Consider the following 18,157-nt stretch of genomic DNA (forward strand, 5'->3'; position numbering starts at 1 on the left):
AGAAATTCTCTCCTTTTTGGAGGTAAAATTTCATGGCCCATATGTTCTTTTGATTTTTCTTGCCATTTCTTAATTTCAGGGTCATTGTTACTTGTAAAATAGCCTGAGTCCTTAGACTGTATTACCATGCCATCAGTAGATGTGTATTTATTTTTCTGCCTTACATATTTTATTTGTTTTTTAGTTGCTTATCTATTCTGAAGTTGCTTTATCATTTTATGGTGTTGATTTTTGATTCATTGCATGTCTTTTGGTATATGAAAGCAAGTCACAAAGGAATATCATAACATAGTACAAAAACTGATAACAGAACAATAATATGAAGTCCTGAAATAATGATTAAATCAAAGAAAGATGAAGAAAGACTAGTGTGATAGTAAGCACTATAGCCAAGTTCTTAAAAATGTGATGATTTCTGTTGTAATTCAGATATAAAATCAATTTGAGAAACAAATATAAATTCTGATGTTTGAGGCAAGGTGAAAGGCAAGGTATATAAGGAGGACAGTGAGTGTCATTATTATAGTAACAAGTGACACACTGAATTGAGGGAACAGTCAATTACTTTGTCCCTTTGAATTTCCACTGCAGCATTAGGGACTCTCAGTGAAATGTATTCTTGGAGAGACAGGCTCTTCTGTTTAAGGTCAGGAAATTCTACTCTGTGAACAAAGACATCCCATTCCCCCAAATTATTTTTGCCATTGTATTTCAGAAACTTAGATATTATCCTGCTTTGAAAATATTTTTATTCTCTATTGGCCATATAAATATTATTTAGAGATCTGTGGACTTGCTGTGTTACAGTGTCTATGATGGACTCTGTAATCACTTTCCTTTATGTTCTAAACCATAGTCTTAAATGGGCATTTTTCTAATATAGAAAGACACTCTGTCAACTCCTCTACTTTCATCATCAATATCAAAAGTATCTGCTGAGTGGCTGTTAAGTATTTGTCACCATACAGATGCTGCAGTTAACCAACAATACACTCTAACTGTAAAACACAGCCTGGTACATTGTTTATAACCATATTACTTTTTCTGTGAACATAGAAGTAAAAGCCTAAACAAAATACTATCAATCCAAAATCAGCAGCATATAAAGAAGCTATTATATCACAGATATAACTGAGTTTATCTCAGGAATGCCAAGAGTGGTTTCACATTAGAAAAACTGTGAATGTAATTCATCATATTAATGAATTAAAGAAAAAAAAAAGCTATATACCAATTCCATTTAAGCAGAAAAATCATTTGATAAAATACAACACCTATTCAATTTAAAGATAACTTAGTAATCTAGGAATAGAAGAAAACATTTTTATCTTGATAAATATTATTTTAAAATACCTAGAGAAAATTTCATTCTAAATGGAGAAATACTGAAAGTACTGTCTTTAAAATTAAGATCAAGATAAGGACACTCACTTTACTGCATACATTCAACATTTATTGAAGACCCTTGTCAGTTCCATAAGACAAGAAGAAAAAAAACTAAAGGCATGAAGATTACCAAGAGAGTAATAAAATGTTCTTTACTTGAAGATTGTTAATTTATGTTATTTATTAGAATAAATAAGAGAATAAAGCAAAATGAGCATATATAAGATCAATATACAAACATTAATTGCATTTTTAAATACTAGCTAAACTTTGTTGTTTTTAAAACTGCATGACATTTAAAATAGCAATAAAAAATACAAGATTCTTGGAAATCTAACAAAAATTATGCAGAACCTCTTTGGAGATATTATAAAACTTTATGGAGAAACATTAAAGAATACTTAAATTGTGAAATTTATCAGGTATACAGATTGGAAGATCCAATATCATAAAGATTTTAATCCTTCCCAATATTATCTATAGATTCAATGCATTCTAGTAAAAAATAAACAAAAAAACAACTGCAATAGAATTTTTAGAGACACTTGAAATAATGTATATCCATAATGTATATCAAAGAACAAAAAGCTAAGAATAGACAATGGGGTAGTATGATTTGCCCCACCCACATCAATATTTATTATAAAGCTTTACTAATTGTGACAGTGTGGTATTGGTACGGCCTCTGTTACAAACAGAAGAAAAAGCCTAGAAACAGATACACACATTTATCAATACATGATATATTACAGAGTTACTATTTGATAATGTTGCTGAGACCATTATCTATGTGGGAAAAAAATAGAGTTGTGTCCCTAGCTCATGCCATCTACAAAGATTAAAGGCTTATACGTAAAAGGCAAAACTTTAGAGCATTTAGAAGAAATGATAGAAGAATATCTTTTTGATAGTGGAATAAGGAAAAAGTTTCTTAAATAAAAAAGCACTAAACATCAAAGAAGAGATTAATAAGTTTGCCTATATTAAAATTAAAAACTTCTGTCTTTTAAGCAGTACAATAAAAAAAGTGAAAAAAATAACCACCCCTCCAAAAAAAAAAAGGTGAGAAGATATTTGCAATGAATATAACAAGTATATAAGGAAGATCTATGCATTTAAAAAAAAGGAAAAAGGAAAACAGCTGAATAGATAAATGGATAAATGACATGAATAGGTATTTCTTAGAAGAAGAAGCCTGAATGGCCAACAAACATTTGAGAAGTTGTCCAGCCTCATTAGCAACTAGGAAAATGTGAGCTGAGACCCCAGTCAAGTATTATTTTCCACCTATTAACTTTCAGAAAGAAGTCTGAAATACCAAGTGTTGGCAAGAATATGGATAAACATACACTTTATATACTGCTGGTGGGAATGCAAATTAGCAAGAACTCTTTCCAAAACAATTTGTCATTATCTTATAAAATAAATGTTTACATGACCTGCAACCCAGCAATTCCACTCCTAGGTATATCCCCTCAGAGAAACTCTCTTCCATGTGTGCTCTGTGATAGAAATAAAAGTGTTCATTGCAGCACGTTCTGTAAAAGGATAAATTGGAACCATCCCAAGTGCCTGTTTATAAGACAGTGGAATTAGGTCATATTCATACAATGGAATGTTATGCAACAAGATGGATGAATCTTAAAAACCTAATAGTGAAAAAACAGGTTTTGGAATGATACATATGTGTGTGTGTATATATATATATATATGGCTACTATGAACATTGGGGTGCAAGTATCTTTCCAAATTAGTGTTTTTTACCTAGGAGTGGAATTGCTGGGTCATATGGCAGTTATATTTTCAGTTCTTTCAGAAACCTCCATACTGTTTTCCATAGTGGTTGCACCAATTTACATTCCTACCTACAGTGTACAAGGGTTCCCTTTTCTCCATGTCCTCCCCAACATTTGTTATTTGTGTTCTTTTTGATGATGGTCATTCTGACAGGTGTCAGGTGATATCTCATTGTGGTTTTGATTTGCATTTCCCTGATAATTGGTGATGTTGAGCACCTTTTCATGTGCTTGTTGCATCTGCATTTCCTCTTTGGAAAAATGTCTCTTCAGGTCTTCTACCCAGTTTTTAATCAGATTGTTTGTTTTTGTGATGTTGAGTTGTATGAGCTCTTTATATATGTTGGATATTAACCCCATATTGGTCATATCATTTGCAAATATTTTCTTCCATTCAGTAGGTTGTCTTTTCATTTTGTCAATGGTTTCCTTTGCTGTGCAAGCTTTTAAGTTTAATTAGCTCCCATTTGTTTATTTTTGCTTTTATTTCCTTTGTTTTAGGAGATGGATCCAAAAAAATACTCCTATGACACATGGGTGACCTGAAGGAGCGAGGTATGTGACCATATTGGCAGGGATCCTTCTAGACAAAGGTTGGTCAAGGGCAGAGTACAAGGGTTGATCACAAGTGTTGGCCTGAGCGACAGAATGAATGGAGGTAACATTTAATGAGATGAAGACAGGTTTGGCTGGATGTGTGGGACAGGGGTGTACGGGAAATTAAGAGTTTGGTTTTAGATGTGTTTAGTTTGAAATGCCCTTTAAGCCTCCAAACTGAAGGGTTGAGTAAACAATTGGGTAGATGAGTCTAGAAGCCAGAGTGCAGGTTGAGTTATATGGGATTGCAGGTCAAAGCACATGTGCAGTTACATTGAAAATAGGTATAAGGCCAAATTTATAGCCACTTAAATGTAATACAGGTTAAAATAATAAATATTCCTCACTAACAAATAATCGACTGATTTTGAAATATAAAATAAATTGCAAGAACAGTTTTCTTCCTAAGCAATTTGCTCTTGCAATTCGTGTACAAGAAGAAAAGCTTCTGGTTCAGAGCTGTGGTCTGTCGCCTTTCTGCTGGTCATTTGAAACAGCAAAGCAGGGGCTTGTCAATGAGGCTCGACTGAGCAGAGGCGAGATCCTTTGTCTTATTGAGTCTGGTGCTTGCTGGCCTGGCTGTGTACAGCGTCCTGCTGTACCCAGCGTTTTTGAGGCATGAAGGCCATGCAGGTTGAAGAGCCACAGCATCGTTGGAGCCAGTGCTTTGACAAGCAGGTTTGCTCCTGCAGTGGGTTTTCAATGGAGCCAGCATAACAAGGAGGAAATTCTGCCAATTAGTGAATGACAATGGGCTAACAGGGCAAACCATGCCAAGACTCAGCAGCAGTTGTACCTAGAGACCAGAGCACTCCATTCCCTCTTTCCCTTTGCCTCATGTTCCTCAAATAACAGTGTTTCATGTTGATGTTAAGTCCCCAGCAGCTCTCCCACAGCCTCAGCAAGGCCTTCCTCCTTCCCCCGTCCCTCAGGTTTAGCTATAACACTAGGGTTGGGGGATCAGTGGAATTTCAGTTAGGCTCAGCATTGTGATCTCTTGCCCAAATTTGCCCCAAACAGCAGCCAAAACTTGAGATCTTGGGAACACCCAAGCAATGTGACACACTTACTTCAGAATATGGGATATTCTCGTTCTTCCTATCTAGAAAGTGAGCATCATTTCTACATGCCTCTTAAAGATGCAATGATATATGCCTCAAACATCTGTCATCACAAGATGTTTAAATATAGGAGATAAATGATAAGTAGGCATTACTCGTTTGGAATCAGGAAGCTGTGCATTATGTCCAGTGTACAGAATTTATAAATAAAACTCAGGTGTAAACTGAGGTTTCCATGACCCTTGAAGATCTCAAAGTTGACTCAAACTCAAATCCCCCAATTCCATGGCCAGTGACAGTCCAAAGTCGTCTTCATGATTTCCGTTAGTCCTAAAAGCTGAAACTCTTCCTGGTCCCCTCTATCCCTTATGTCTGTGCCCACCTGTGCTATCTCTCTCTTCTCCCATATCCACCCATACTCCAAACTAAAACCTTTCACAGATTTTCACAAAAAAAGACTCACTCCTGCGAAGCATCTAGTGGGTTTGGTAGCTTTCCTAGAAATTTGAAAGGGAACGGGGAGGGGGCCCATCGTGCACTATATGGCTTTGGTCATCTCAACAGCTTTATTCCTCCTCTCTTTACCTTCTTCACCTCCAAGGCCAAATGCAGTCTTTGCTGTGTTCATAGCAAGTTCTGGTTCTAACAGAAAGTATGGCCTCTCTGGACTATCAGAACCTCAGTTTACACAGTCATAAATATAACATGCCTATCTTGTACTGACTCTGAGTCCCACTGAACTCTCACACATGACAGGTCCACCAGAGTTCTATATTGATATGTATTATAATCATCAAATGCAAATGGAGCCCCAAGGAACATAGACATACATGTTGCACAGATCTCCTCTGTTCACACATGCTCCCTTGTCTCATTGGACTTTACTTACAAAGCACGAGTTCAAAGATGACAAGTTATATAAGACAATCAAGATGGCAACAGCAGTGCATTAAATCAAGTGTGTGAAACCCTTCTGAGCATGGTGTCTTGTGTGACTGCATAAATTGCATGCCCTCAAAGCAGACCCTGGAAGAGGATCTTCCAGTCCAAGTCAAACCTTCAAATTTCTGCAGCCCTGGCTGATATCTAACAGAACGGTATGAGATACCAAACCAGAAATACTCAACTAAGCTTCCCCTAAATATCTGACCCATAAGAACTATGAGAGAGAATAAATATTTGTTATGCAGATAACTGATATATGAGTCTCAGTAAAATGCATACTCATTGATTCTAATTCAGGGTCAGGTTGTAGCCCAGGAATACACATTTTAATCCTAATCCCAAATGTCAGGGAAGTACAAATCAAAACCATAGTTAGCTACCACTTCACACCCACTAAGCTGGCTGTATTAAAAAAAACCCAATAATAACAAGTGTTGGCAAGGATGTGTAGGAATTAGAATCTTCACATACTGCTGGTGGGAATGGAAAATGGTGCAGCCACTTTGGAAACAGTCTGGAAGTCCCTCAAGGGTTAACAGAGTTACCAGATGAGCCAGCGATTCCATTCCTAGATATGTACCCAATAGAATTGAAAACACATGTCTATAAAAAATATTGTACACAAATGTTTATGGCAGCATTACTCATAATAGTCCCAAAGTGGATACAACCCAAATGTCTGTCAACTGATAAATGGATTTTTTAAAAATATGGACTAGGGTTCAGTAGTAAAAAGAAATGCAGTACTGATACATGCTACAACAAAGATAAACTTTGAAAACATTATGATAAGTGAAAGAACTCAGTCACAAAAGACCATGTATTTTATGATTCCATTTATATAAAACACCCCCAAATCAGCAAATCCATAGAGACAGAAAATAGATTAGTTGTTGCCTGGAGCTGAGGAGGTTGGAGGGAAATGGAGAGTGACTCCTAATGGGTGTGGGGTTTAATTGGGGAATGCCGAAAATCTCCTAAAATTGATGGTGTTGATGGTTGTGTAACTCTGTGAATATGGTAAGAATCATTGAATTGCACACTTTAAGCAGGTGAAATGTATGGTATATGAATTGCTTCTTGATAAAGCTATTATATAAAATAATAATCCCCAGATGACTCTAATGCCAGTGGTCCAGTTTTTACACTAGACTGGTCCAATGCCAGTCTAGTCTTTTAAAGTTGATATTCATTTAAAATAAAAAGAAAAACTATAATAATTCTAATTCACTTTCTTATGTTCACCACTTAAACCTTTCTAAAGAGAAACTATGACACTAGACAAGTGAAGCAAAACTTGGGGTAAGACAGATCTTTAACTTCAGTCTGAAATGACTTTTAAACTATCCAGCTGTCTTGGCAAAGAACAAAAAGAATGACAGTAGCTGTAAGGATTGAAATGAACTCTTGAGAAGAGAACAAGTGTGTCAGTAAGAGAAAAAAACATTCATAGTTCCTCTTTAGAGGCTGTGAAGAGGAGCTTTAATTTCTCCACGAAGTGGCTTCTTTGCTTGTTCTCAAGACACCCTGTCTTGGCCTGGCCACCATGAGTGTCATTCATTTTGCTTTTTCTCTGAGATTACTTACAGTCTCTTCTCTTAGCTGGGATGGGTTGACAAGAAACAGGATGCACCTTATAATTTCAGTGAAAGCAGTTTTTATTCTAATTTGGTGTCTGTCGATGCCTAGCATTTTGCCTTTTCTCTGTAGAGTTTGCAGACACAGTAATTATTTAATTGCTCAAGCTCTGTTTGTCATAGGCAGGGTTTGAGCTCTACTGAAGCCAGGGATGAACCTACGGAGAGGAAGGGAAGAGGCTCTCTGTGCTGAAGCGCTTCCCTCTGGAGGTGCGCACAATCCTCCCTTTCTCTTACAAAATGGGGATGGTCAAAAATTGCCCAGTTTCCACTCTCAATTCCTTAACCGTAAGATCTGAACTCTTAAATTGTGATCTTTTTTTGTGTGTGTGGTACGCGGGCCTCTCACTGTTGTGGCCTCTCCCGTTGCGGAGCACAGGCTCCAGACGCGCAGGCTCAGCAGCCATGGCTCACGGGTCCAGCCGCTCCGTGGCATGTGGGATCTCCCCAGACCGGGGCACGAACCCATGTCCCCTGCATCGGCAGGTGGACTCTCAACCACTGTGCCACCAGGGAACCCCTTAACTTGTGATCTTTAAAAAAATTTTGACCTCTATACAATGTGTAGAAACACTTGACTATATATATATTTCTCATGTAACTCATAAATTGAGAATGGAATCATTTGTTGGAAATTCAAAGATCCCTTTTTAAACATCTAAGGTGACCAATATCATTTGAAAGACTATGAAGGAGAGTTGTAACTAGGGAGAAAAGCATCTTCTCACGATTGTGCTGGTTATGTCAAAGATTTGCTATGGATTTTCTGAATTTATAATATATGCCACTGTATTCATGATTGAAATTTCATCTGAAGAAAAAACAGGAAAAAAAAGTTTGATTTCAGCCCTGACCACTTCCCAGGACGGGACTGTGCATTATTTATGTTAGCACTAAGCCCAGATTGCAGCACACTGTCTGGAACAGAGCTGGTGCTCAGTAAATGTTGGAGTTTACAGAATTACCTTGAGAGCTTCCCTGCTTCCCTTTGGGCACCTCCCTCTTGCTTCCATCCTTCCCAAATCATGATTCTCCAAGTGCTGCAAGTGTTGCCTTGTATGGTCTTGTCTCTAACATAATCCCCTCCATGGCTAGACGCCTTATAACAGGGCCTCATCTCATTTCATTGAGTGCTGTGTGCTATGAATTACAAGGCAGCAAGATCATTTTTTAGGAATGTCTAGAGCTTACCAATTTTTCAAACTCTTTTGCTGGGAGAGGGGGCATATCCATCCCCAAAGAGTTCTGTTAGATCAGTTCCATTTAGCTGTAGAGCCATTAATTTGAGGAAAATTCTTGGGTCCTTCCCAATTCTGCTTTAGGAAGCAAACTCTAGATCTCATGAGAGAGCCTAGTGGGTCGAGGAAGGGAGGAATAGTGGGGCTACAGAAAGTAAAGAGACCCAACAAGCAGCACAAAACTCCCTGGAACATACCCTGTTAATTGATAAGATCTGCTGATTTAGCCAAGAGCAATGCAGAGGACTCTGGGGCTCCACATAGCCCAATATGGTGGACCTCCCAATCAATCTATTAATTTCAGGTGCCTATAAGCCTGCAGGATAAATTTTCTTCTTAAAGACCCTTTGTCCCTCATGAGGAGGATTCCACAAATGGGATTGTTATCGTTGAAAATTTACAAAGGTAATGGAGAGCAAGCAACAGTCAGAGGCTGAAATAGAATTTGTCAGCTGCCACCTTTTCTCTCTGCATCAGTTTATAAATGAGACCCTCATTAGTCCTCATCAAATGGGAGAGGCCTGGAGAGTGGCTGATTTTCTGGGGGCCTCCTAAATCTCTACCAATGGAAAAATAAATCACCACTTCCTTAGTAGGAGAATCAAGTGGACTGATTGGAATTTTTAAAGTCATTTGCTTTTTTTTTTCTTTTCAGGAAAACACAGGGCAATTTTGCCACTTAATTCTAGAGGCATTATATTTAAATGAACAAGAAGGAATTAGCAGAGTTTAAAAGAAAAAGAGCAGCTTTGGTTTTAAAAACTTTCAAAGCAAGCAAAAACCACAACAAAGCATGTTTTTAGCACCATGGAAACATAGGTTCCTAGAGGTAAAAGATAGTCCCGTCTTTGTACAGATTTCCATGTCATGCTTTGTACTGCATGGGGCTGGCTTCAATGTATTCTTTGTTTCTTTTCTTAGAAGCCCTGTCTCTAGTCTTTCACCTAGAGACTGGAAGAATTTACCTGATGTTGACTGAGGGAGCAATTCTTAGGAAACAGAATTGGAAATTTTAGACACAAAATGAATCTTTAGGGACCAAACTTCCCTTCCTGAAGCTCAGTCTCCTCATCTGTGAGATAAAAGAGTCTGACAGTATCTGTATCTTTAGGTTACCTTTATATTCTAAGTCTAATAATGATGACAGTACTACACCTATTAGTTTAACTTTCCCAGTTCACCCTTGACTTCCATTTTATTCTTCTGTTGGAGTACATTTTAAAGAATGAGGACTTTGAGGTCAGTAAACATATGTTTAAATCCTCATGTGGCTCTTTGCTAGCTGGGTGACCACTGACCAGTTATTTAATCTTTCTGAGATTCAAATTGCCTCTTCTGCAAAATAGCAATACTAATATTGTGGTGATGATTGAACAAAATAAGCTATATACAGTCATCTTGTAATATCCACAAGGGATTTGTTCCAGACCTGCCTCGAATACCAAAATCCATGATGTTCAATTACTGTATTTGTGATTCTGCATCCATGGATTCAACCAACCTCTAATTGTGTAGTTATGTAGTACTTATTGAAAAAAATCTGTATATAAGTGGACCCGAGTAGTTCAAACTCGTTTTTTGAGTCACCTGTACTGTGTTATGAACTGAATTCAACCTAAAATTCATATGTTAAAGTCCCAACCCCCAGTACCTCAGAGTGTAACCACGTTTGGAGATAAGGTATTAAAAAAGGTGATTGGGGCTTCCCTGGTGGCGCAGTGGTTGAGAGTCCGCCTGCCGATGCAGGGGACACGGGTTTGTGCCCCGGTCCGGGAAGATCCCACATGCCGCGGAGCAGCTGGGCCCGTGAGCCATGACCGCTGAGCCTGCGCGTCTGGAGCCTGTTCTCCGCGGCGGGAGAGGCCACAACAGTGAGAGGCCCGCGTACCACACACACACACACAAAAAAGAGGTGATTAAGTTCAAATGGGACCCTTATGGTGGGACCTTAATCCAATATGACTAGTGTCCTTATAAGAAGAGGAAGATACACCAAGGATACTTGCACAGAAAAAGGGCCATGAGGACACAGAAAGAAGACACCATGTATAAACGAAGGAGAGAGGCCCCAGAAGAAGCCAGATCTGTTAACACCTTGATCTTGGACTTCAAACTTTCAGAACTGTAAGAAAATAAGTTTCTGTTGTCAAAGTCACCTAGTCTATGCTATTCTGTTATGGCAGCCATAGTAAACTAATACAACTTTTACAGTAACTGTACCACAGTCCACTTTTAAATAAATAGTAACATTATTGCCATTTGACAAACATTGGTTGAGTGCCTACACTGTGCCGGGCCTACTAAGAGTAGGGGGCTGGAGGGGTAATGAAAAACGCAGCCAGACTCTTTCTAAAGAAGCTCATAGTCTATAGAAAGTCAATATATTAGCAATTAATACATTATAATGTGATTAATACTGTAATGAAAGCATGTTCTTTACTTGTTTTTCAATTTTCCTCCTTTATTATATAACCTAAATGGTTATCCTTAATTTTATTAGAACATCCAACCAATCCTAATTACTTTTTTCTCATCTCTTCTTTTCCTATTCAGCTCTACCTGTGCCTGAAGGAATTTTCTTCTTTCTACTTGGGACCACCTGAATTCCCTATTCCTTACCTCCATTATGCCAATCCTTTATTTGTAATTTTTAGACCCATCACTAACTCAGTTACTGGTTTCTTGGAGTCATCTGTCCAGTCAATTCCAGTTGTTCTGAATAGCATCTGTACCTTTCAGTGTGATATAGCTAAGTGATAGCTTTCCTGGCTCCTCAGTTGCATTAGGTTTCCATGACAACACAAGCTTCCATTGATAGTTTTAACTTCTTTAGCTCTGAATTCAGAGTTGTCCCCCGCCTTCCCCATTACTGTACTTCAATGCAGTATTTTACTGTGGGTTGCTCTGTAATTTTCTCCGTATGGTTCTAAGCCCAAGGTGTTTTGAATGTGCAGGTGAGATTCTTTATAGACACAAAATTAATTTTATCTAGTATGGGTCATTTAGATTCCTGACAACTGTTGACAAATGTGCAGGAATATGCCGACTGGAATTACCCACTCTCCAGATTTTGCACACTCACACAGTCACATTCATATTCAAGGATAATTGATGGGTGTGTCACAATATTCATTAAAATTATGACCCATCTTGTCACTTAGGAAGGGTCTGTCACATATCTATGAACAAACCTCTATTTTCAGCACTTTATGACTTTTCTATAAAAGAATTATTGTGGAATGAGAAGCCCAGAATGTCTCTCAGCTCAGAAACATTTTTTTTCCCACTCTTTCTAAACTGTAGTATCAATTTCTCATTATTTCTCCTTCTGGGAAGTCGAGAATGACTTAGTTTAATGGTTTTCTCAATAAGTCACACATGAATTCTGTAGCATTTTTGCCTCTTTGGGGTTTTCTCATGTACTTTGTGGAATTAGTACCTGAAGGTACGGTGCAAATTGAAAAATCAAAAGAGCAACTATATCAATTTTTAGGGTAAGTGGAGGAAATCAACAACTGAAAAAGTAGCAAAGGGCCTTGAAGCAAGTGCACATGGTCAAAAAAATGTAAAAGATTCTACTGGATTCCTTCCCACAGCCACACAAAATGTGTGAAAAGCTAAGGAGTAGAGGGGGCTGAAGAACTGAATCAAGATTGACAAGGAAAGGGAATTGTCAGTGGAATGTTCTCTTACAACTGCTTTCCATGACTCTTCATCTTAATTGAGGAATCATATTCTCTAGCCTTCTGGTGTCAACCACGGTGACCCTTTGCTCTCTTGTCCCCATTCCCAGTGTCTACCATATTTCTCTATTTCTCTCTGTATAGCCACTGTGATACTCAAGCTTCTTATGCCCTCACCACTAGATTCCTCCCTTTGCCTCTCAGCTTTCCCTGAGCCAGCCATTCCCTGCCCTTCCTCTGTAGTATTGTTAACTGAGATAATGCCTAATGCACTTAAAACAGTGCCTGGGACATAGTAAGTATCATAAAAGGTACTGTTGTTCATCACCTCCAACCTAACTATCAAAAACATTTCTTCTTTTATATTTTCCACATGATTGTGAATCTTGGTTATTCCATACTCCAAACCCAAACTCTTTGGCTGAATATCTAAGGCTCACTCTTAATAGGCCTCATTATACCATTTTTAAGGTCATCACTCAGTGTCGTAGCCTCTGACCCCATTAAATTAACATGTGGCTTCTGTTTAGGTCTTTATTATCCCTGCTCTGGTAACGTTTATGTCATTCTAGCTAACATTTATGCATCATCATTTTATTCCTCTATTTTATTCCTCTATGCACACTCTGCAGTAGGCATTATCACCCCCATTTTACAGAATAAGAAATTTAGTCTTAGAGAGGTTAAGCAATTTATTAAAAATGACATAACCAAGACATGGCCTAACCAGAACTTGGACCAGATCTATGCAAACTCTTTGGAATTCCCCAAGTTTTCTTGACTAGTTTCAGAGACATCAGTCTTCCTCTCTGCTAATCCTCTGAGGCCATAGTCTTATGTTGTCTTTTTTTTTTTTTTCCCTAGGTTGGATGGTTTGTTGTCCCTATTATAACGTCCTCTATCATTTAGTCCCTGTATGTAGTGGAGACTGGTGTATCTTTCTTTTAATCATCATAGTTGTCTGGATTAGCACTTTGGGTGGAGGTACATGAACAAATGATTAGTAGTGGGAGTACTGGGCTTTCACCTCTGTCTTTTTTTCTGAATACTCAGCAAGGAGGTTCCTGCTAAACTCAGTGACTAAGTGTGAGGTGAAAAATACTAAAGTGCTGAGCCAAATCTTCTATCTGGTGGAAGTCACCTCTCCTGGCTGAGTATGCTGCACGCGGCCAGCTTCCCTGAATTATAAGCAGTATGCGACCGTAGAAGCTGGAGGGAAGGTCTATGTGTTGCTGGCTTTATGTTCCCATGACTGTTACAGGGAATAGTCAACTCCTTCGCAGATCTCAGTGAGAATGGAACTGAGGCTTCGGTACTAACTGGGGACTTTGAATTAAACAGCAGACCACTCAGGCATGGGCTTTGTGTCCTACCATGAATTGAGTTTCCCTAAAGTCTTACCTCTACATAAATGTCACTAATCTAGGATATGCTAAAAAATGTAGCCTATAAGATAGGAGATTCTCCGTGGAGTTGGAATTGATGCATTGTCAGCTCCAGAAAGCAAATGCAAACTTGTGGCGTGAAGGTAATGCCTGCGATTGAATGTCTGAAGAGATTTTAGTGACATGCAAAGGCTAAAGGGCTAACCTTCACATCTGCCACCCAACTGGGGCTTTCTAGTTTTGTTGACTTTGGTCCCCCAGTATACTACAGCAGGCCGGAAGAGACTGGCTGCAAGCTACCGGTAACAAGGCTCATTGCTCTGCTTCCTCCTCAAGAGACAGAAGGAATCCTCACAGGCTTTCCAACTATGGGGCCAGGTGTGTCCGTTAAAAGGAGAAGAGAGGAGGTCAAGAGTAAGCATTATATCATGTTAAAGTCAGAGTGTAAGTTCTGACTTGTGATGATTAACTCCACTGGCGATCAATTTAAATGAACTCAACCAGACAGGAAAAGAGAAATTTTTTTTTTAATATTTCTCTTAAGTTTCTTTTTTTTTTTTACATCTTTATTGGAGTATAATTGCTTTACAATGGTGTGTTAGTTTCTGCTTTATAACAAAGTGAATCAGTTATACATATGTTCCCATATCATTTCCCTCTTGCGTCTCCCTCCCTCCCACCCTCCCTATCCCACCCCTCTAGGTGGTCACAAAGCACCGAGCTGATCTCCTTGTGCTATGCGGCTGCTTCCCACTAGCTATCTATTTTACGTTTGGTAGTGTATATATGATGGAATCACTTAAATAGTAAACATTTCAGGAGCTGCTCTATGAATTTTAAAGGGAACTTGAATGCTTCATATCCTCAGAGCATTGTTTTGCTTTCTGCTGCTGTTGTCTTGGTCCTTTGGAAGATAAAGTGAATGTCTTGGTTAGACTGCATGTGTTCTAGTCCCTGAAAAGCTGGGTTTTATCTTCATATCACATACTGCTGTGAATGAGAATAAGTAAATCTACCTTGTTTTTGTAGCTACAAATCAAGAAAAAGGTTTGACTGTGCACCTCATCAAGAAATATATTTATTATACCTGCTGCTTCTAACCAGCTACCCTGGCTGCTCCCGTTATCCTCTTGTAATGCTTTCTGTTCTCAGCTTTTAATTTTTTTCCTTTTGTAGGCTTACGTTACATCCCTTGTGTTATTGGAATGTTTCTTTATGAAGGACTCATGAGTAGGGCGTGAAGTAAAATCAGAATACTAATGCTACTTATTCTATTTTTACTCACTCATAATTTTCTTTTGGGCTGAGCCTTTGTATTTTGATCAATTTTGCTCTCAAATTCTCAGCTAAATTTATTAATCTCTTTTGTGCATGAATAGATCTCTAGTGGGAGATGTAGCTACCAACTTGAGAAGGACTAAAGCTTTTAAACTTTTGGTACGGCTTCATGGCTATGAGTAGTCCTAATGGATTTGTCAAATCCTAAGGAATTTTGTAGGTTGTATATTGTTTTAGAACTCTGATTTCAGGTGAAAATATATTTGATCATTTTAACTCACTGGCTTCAAACTACACTATGAAGATTTCATCCTGACCCATTTATGATTGTAAAAGACCGTGACATACCACATTTGGGCTCTTAAATTGGCGTCCTCGTGACTATTTATATCACTATTGTTACATTCTTTTAATTATTCTCCAAAACTAGTTCTTTCATTATTTGTTCTTTATTAAAGAAACACAGCAGAAAGTGAAGGAATTTTTATCAAACAACCACTCTTTTATTCAACCAGCTTTTCCAAGGGTCCTTTTTTTCCTTCTGTGCTTTTGGTTGATCTTCACTTCAACTTTGAACACTACTGAACTGAAACAAGGTTTTCCAGGCTAAGAACCCATAACTCACGGACAGTTGTACACATCTCCTAGTCAGGAGACGACTCTCCGAGGGATGAATGGTCAAGCAGAAGGACAATTACCACTGAACAAAGGGAAAGGGGAACTAAAGAGTCGCTATTATGGCAGCATCAGATATATTAAATGAAGCGAGCTGTCCTAGAAGCATAGATCTTCCCTGGCATTTCTCTTTGATGATTTATGATATGGTTACATTGAGTGTCCTTGTGGCCTCATATGCAGACATTACTTTGATTTTCTTTTTTTCGAGCTTCATTTCATTCCACAGAGCACAATCAAAAAAAGCCAGAGAGGCTCCTATTCAATGCACTGTACTCCATTTAAGCTAGCTCCCTTCTGGTTGACAGAGAAGGGGGAATTTGGGCTGGCAAATTTTATCTGGTAGAACAATGATAAACAACACTAGACAATTATTACCTTTACTGGAATACTCCTTAACCCCCAATATCATGTGATACTTTTTCTTTCACATGCTTTTTTTCCCACTTATAAAAATCAGAGAACTATGCATTGAAGTAATTTTTGATTCCTTTATCTCTTCAACTGAGCCAGATATTTTCAAATACATCATTATATTATTTAAATTTCAATGTTCCTAAGAGATAGATATAGTCACTAGATCCATTACAGAAACTTACACACATTACATACGTGGTAACTGGCAAGATTAGAATTCAAGCCAGAGCAGTCAGGATTGAAACTCAAAAGTCATATACTTTCTATTACATGATGCTAAAATCTTGCTGAGTTTCGCTATATAATACACACCATTAATAAAAAGAAGATATTTTCTATGCCAATAACTTGTCTTGGGCACTCTACCTTTAAAAACTCAAACTCAAATTACATTTTTGCACTCTGGCCCTTACACTCATTCTTTTCCCAACTGAAGGATTATAGTCAAGCACAAGGATAAAGATCATCTAAGGACAAAAAGGAAGGGACTGTGTTTATTTTAACTGATGTAGAAACATTTCATGTCCAATTATAAGCTACTATTCAAGCCAAAGGAAAAAAATAGTTATTGTTTTGATGGCTTACTATGACATTATGAAGGAAATCATCAAATCACATGACTCACAAAGAAAATGGCACTCTTTTACCAGATGGACGGTAGCAGCATATAATCAGAATTCTGAGATCAGATCTTTTCCCCACTTTGGAATGCAATTATGGGTCTGAGTCACGTTTGTTTTTAGTTTCTTTCTTCTTTCAACTTCAGAGATTCTAGTCGGCAGTTTAACATCTAAAATTTATGAGTTTCTTTTTCATTGAGTAAAAGAGAACATTTAAATTTGTTTATTGACAGTACTAACCACTCCAATTAGTGTTATATTTGATACTTTAGCTGGATTTCCTTGTGTCTTAGACTGGATTCTTCCAGAAGCAGACCAGAGGTAAGCATTTGAGCGCAAATAGTTTATTTGGGAGGTGATCCTAAAACACGCCAGTAGAGAAGTGGAGAAGTGAGACAGAGAAGGAAATAAAGCCAATAAGGGGTGTGTTTATGAAGCCAGTGAGCAACCTGGTGCTACTTCACGAACTGCTTGTTACCAGTTAACAGTGAGATAAATCCAAAAGTTGAGACCAAATGTTTATAAACGCTTATAGCAAGTTGACATTGTCATGAAATACACATTGATTTTTATGGTATTTTACAAAAATATTGGTCAGAAACAAACAAAAAACCGGTACCTCACAACTTGAGGGTTGAGAAGCATTGGTATAGAGCAGATGCCTCAGCATTAAGTCACCCACCCCAGAGGGACTGAGCTGTGATGTTTGTATACCCAGGCTGCTAGTACTGTAGCACTGCTCCTCGAAGGGGTAATACCTGGTCTGTCTCCATCTGCTGTGCACGTGGACAGAGTAGGCAAAGAGATGCAGGTGCTGGCTTTTGGATATTGGGTAGGGCACTTTTTTAAAACTGAAAACAATCAGTAAATTATTCCAGAAGTAATCATATGGCCAGGGCATGAAAACCAAAGGGATTAGCTGGGCTGATATTTATTGAACATCTTTGAAAACATATGGCAATTTAGAACTCAGTATTCAACAAAAAATGACTGTCCAGTAAGGAAGGTAAAATAAAAACACTTTCAGATTAAATAAATCTAAGAGAATTCATTGCCAACAGAACTTCAGTACAAGAAATGCTAAAAGAATTTCTTTAGCCTGAAGGGAAATGATATAAGAAGATAATGTGGGTCTTTGAGGAGTAAAGAATATCAGAAATGGTAAATATCTTGGTAAATATAAAATATTTTTTCTATTTAATTTTTTAAAAACAAATAGGACTATTTAAAACAAAACATCAGAACATTGTCTTGTGATTTTAAAATGTATTTCAATATAATATAGATAACACCTATAGCACCAAGTTTGCCAAAATTAAAGAAACCTATATGATTTTAAGGTTTCTATGTATTATGTGAAGTAATACAACATTAACTTTATGTAGACTGTAAAAAGTTAAGGATGTATACTATTATTCCTCGAACAACTACTAAAAGAA

The 18,157-nt window shown here is 37.8% G+C and overlaps 1 long non-coding RNA gene across 1 annotated transcript in view; it reads left to right on the top strand.

Annotated features, from left to right (window-relative positions):
• The window catches only part of LOC308619048, a 306,591-nt gene that overhangs the window by 235,893 nt on the left and 52,541 nt on the right, over positions 1 to 18,157 (top strand). The window contains exon 4 of the long non-coding RNA XR_014016115.1: positions 3,684 to 3,737. This is a non-coding gene — a long non-coding RNA (uncharacterized lncRNA). The remainder of the gene's footprint in view (positions 1 to 3,683; positions 3,738 to 18,157) is intronic.

This window comes from Mesoplodon bidens (assembly GCF_964165515.1).
Source record: "Mesoplodon bidens genome assembly, chromosome: 6".
Lineage (NCBI taxonomy): Eukaryota > Metazoa > Chordata > Mammalia > Artiodactyla > Ziphiidae > Mesoplodon > Mesoplodon bidens.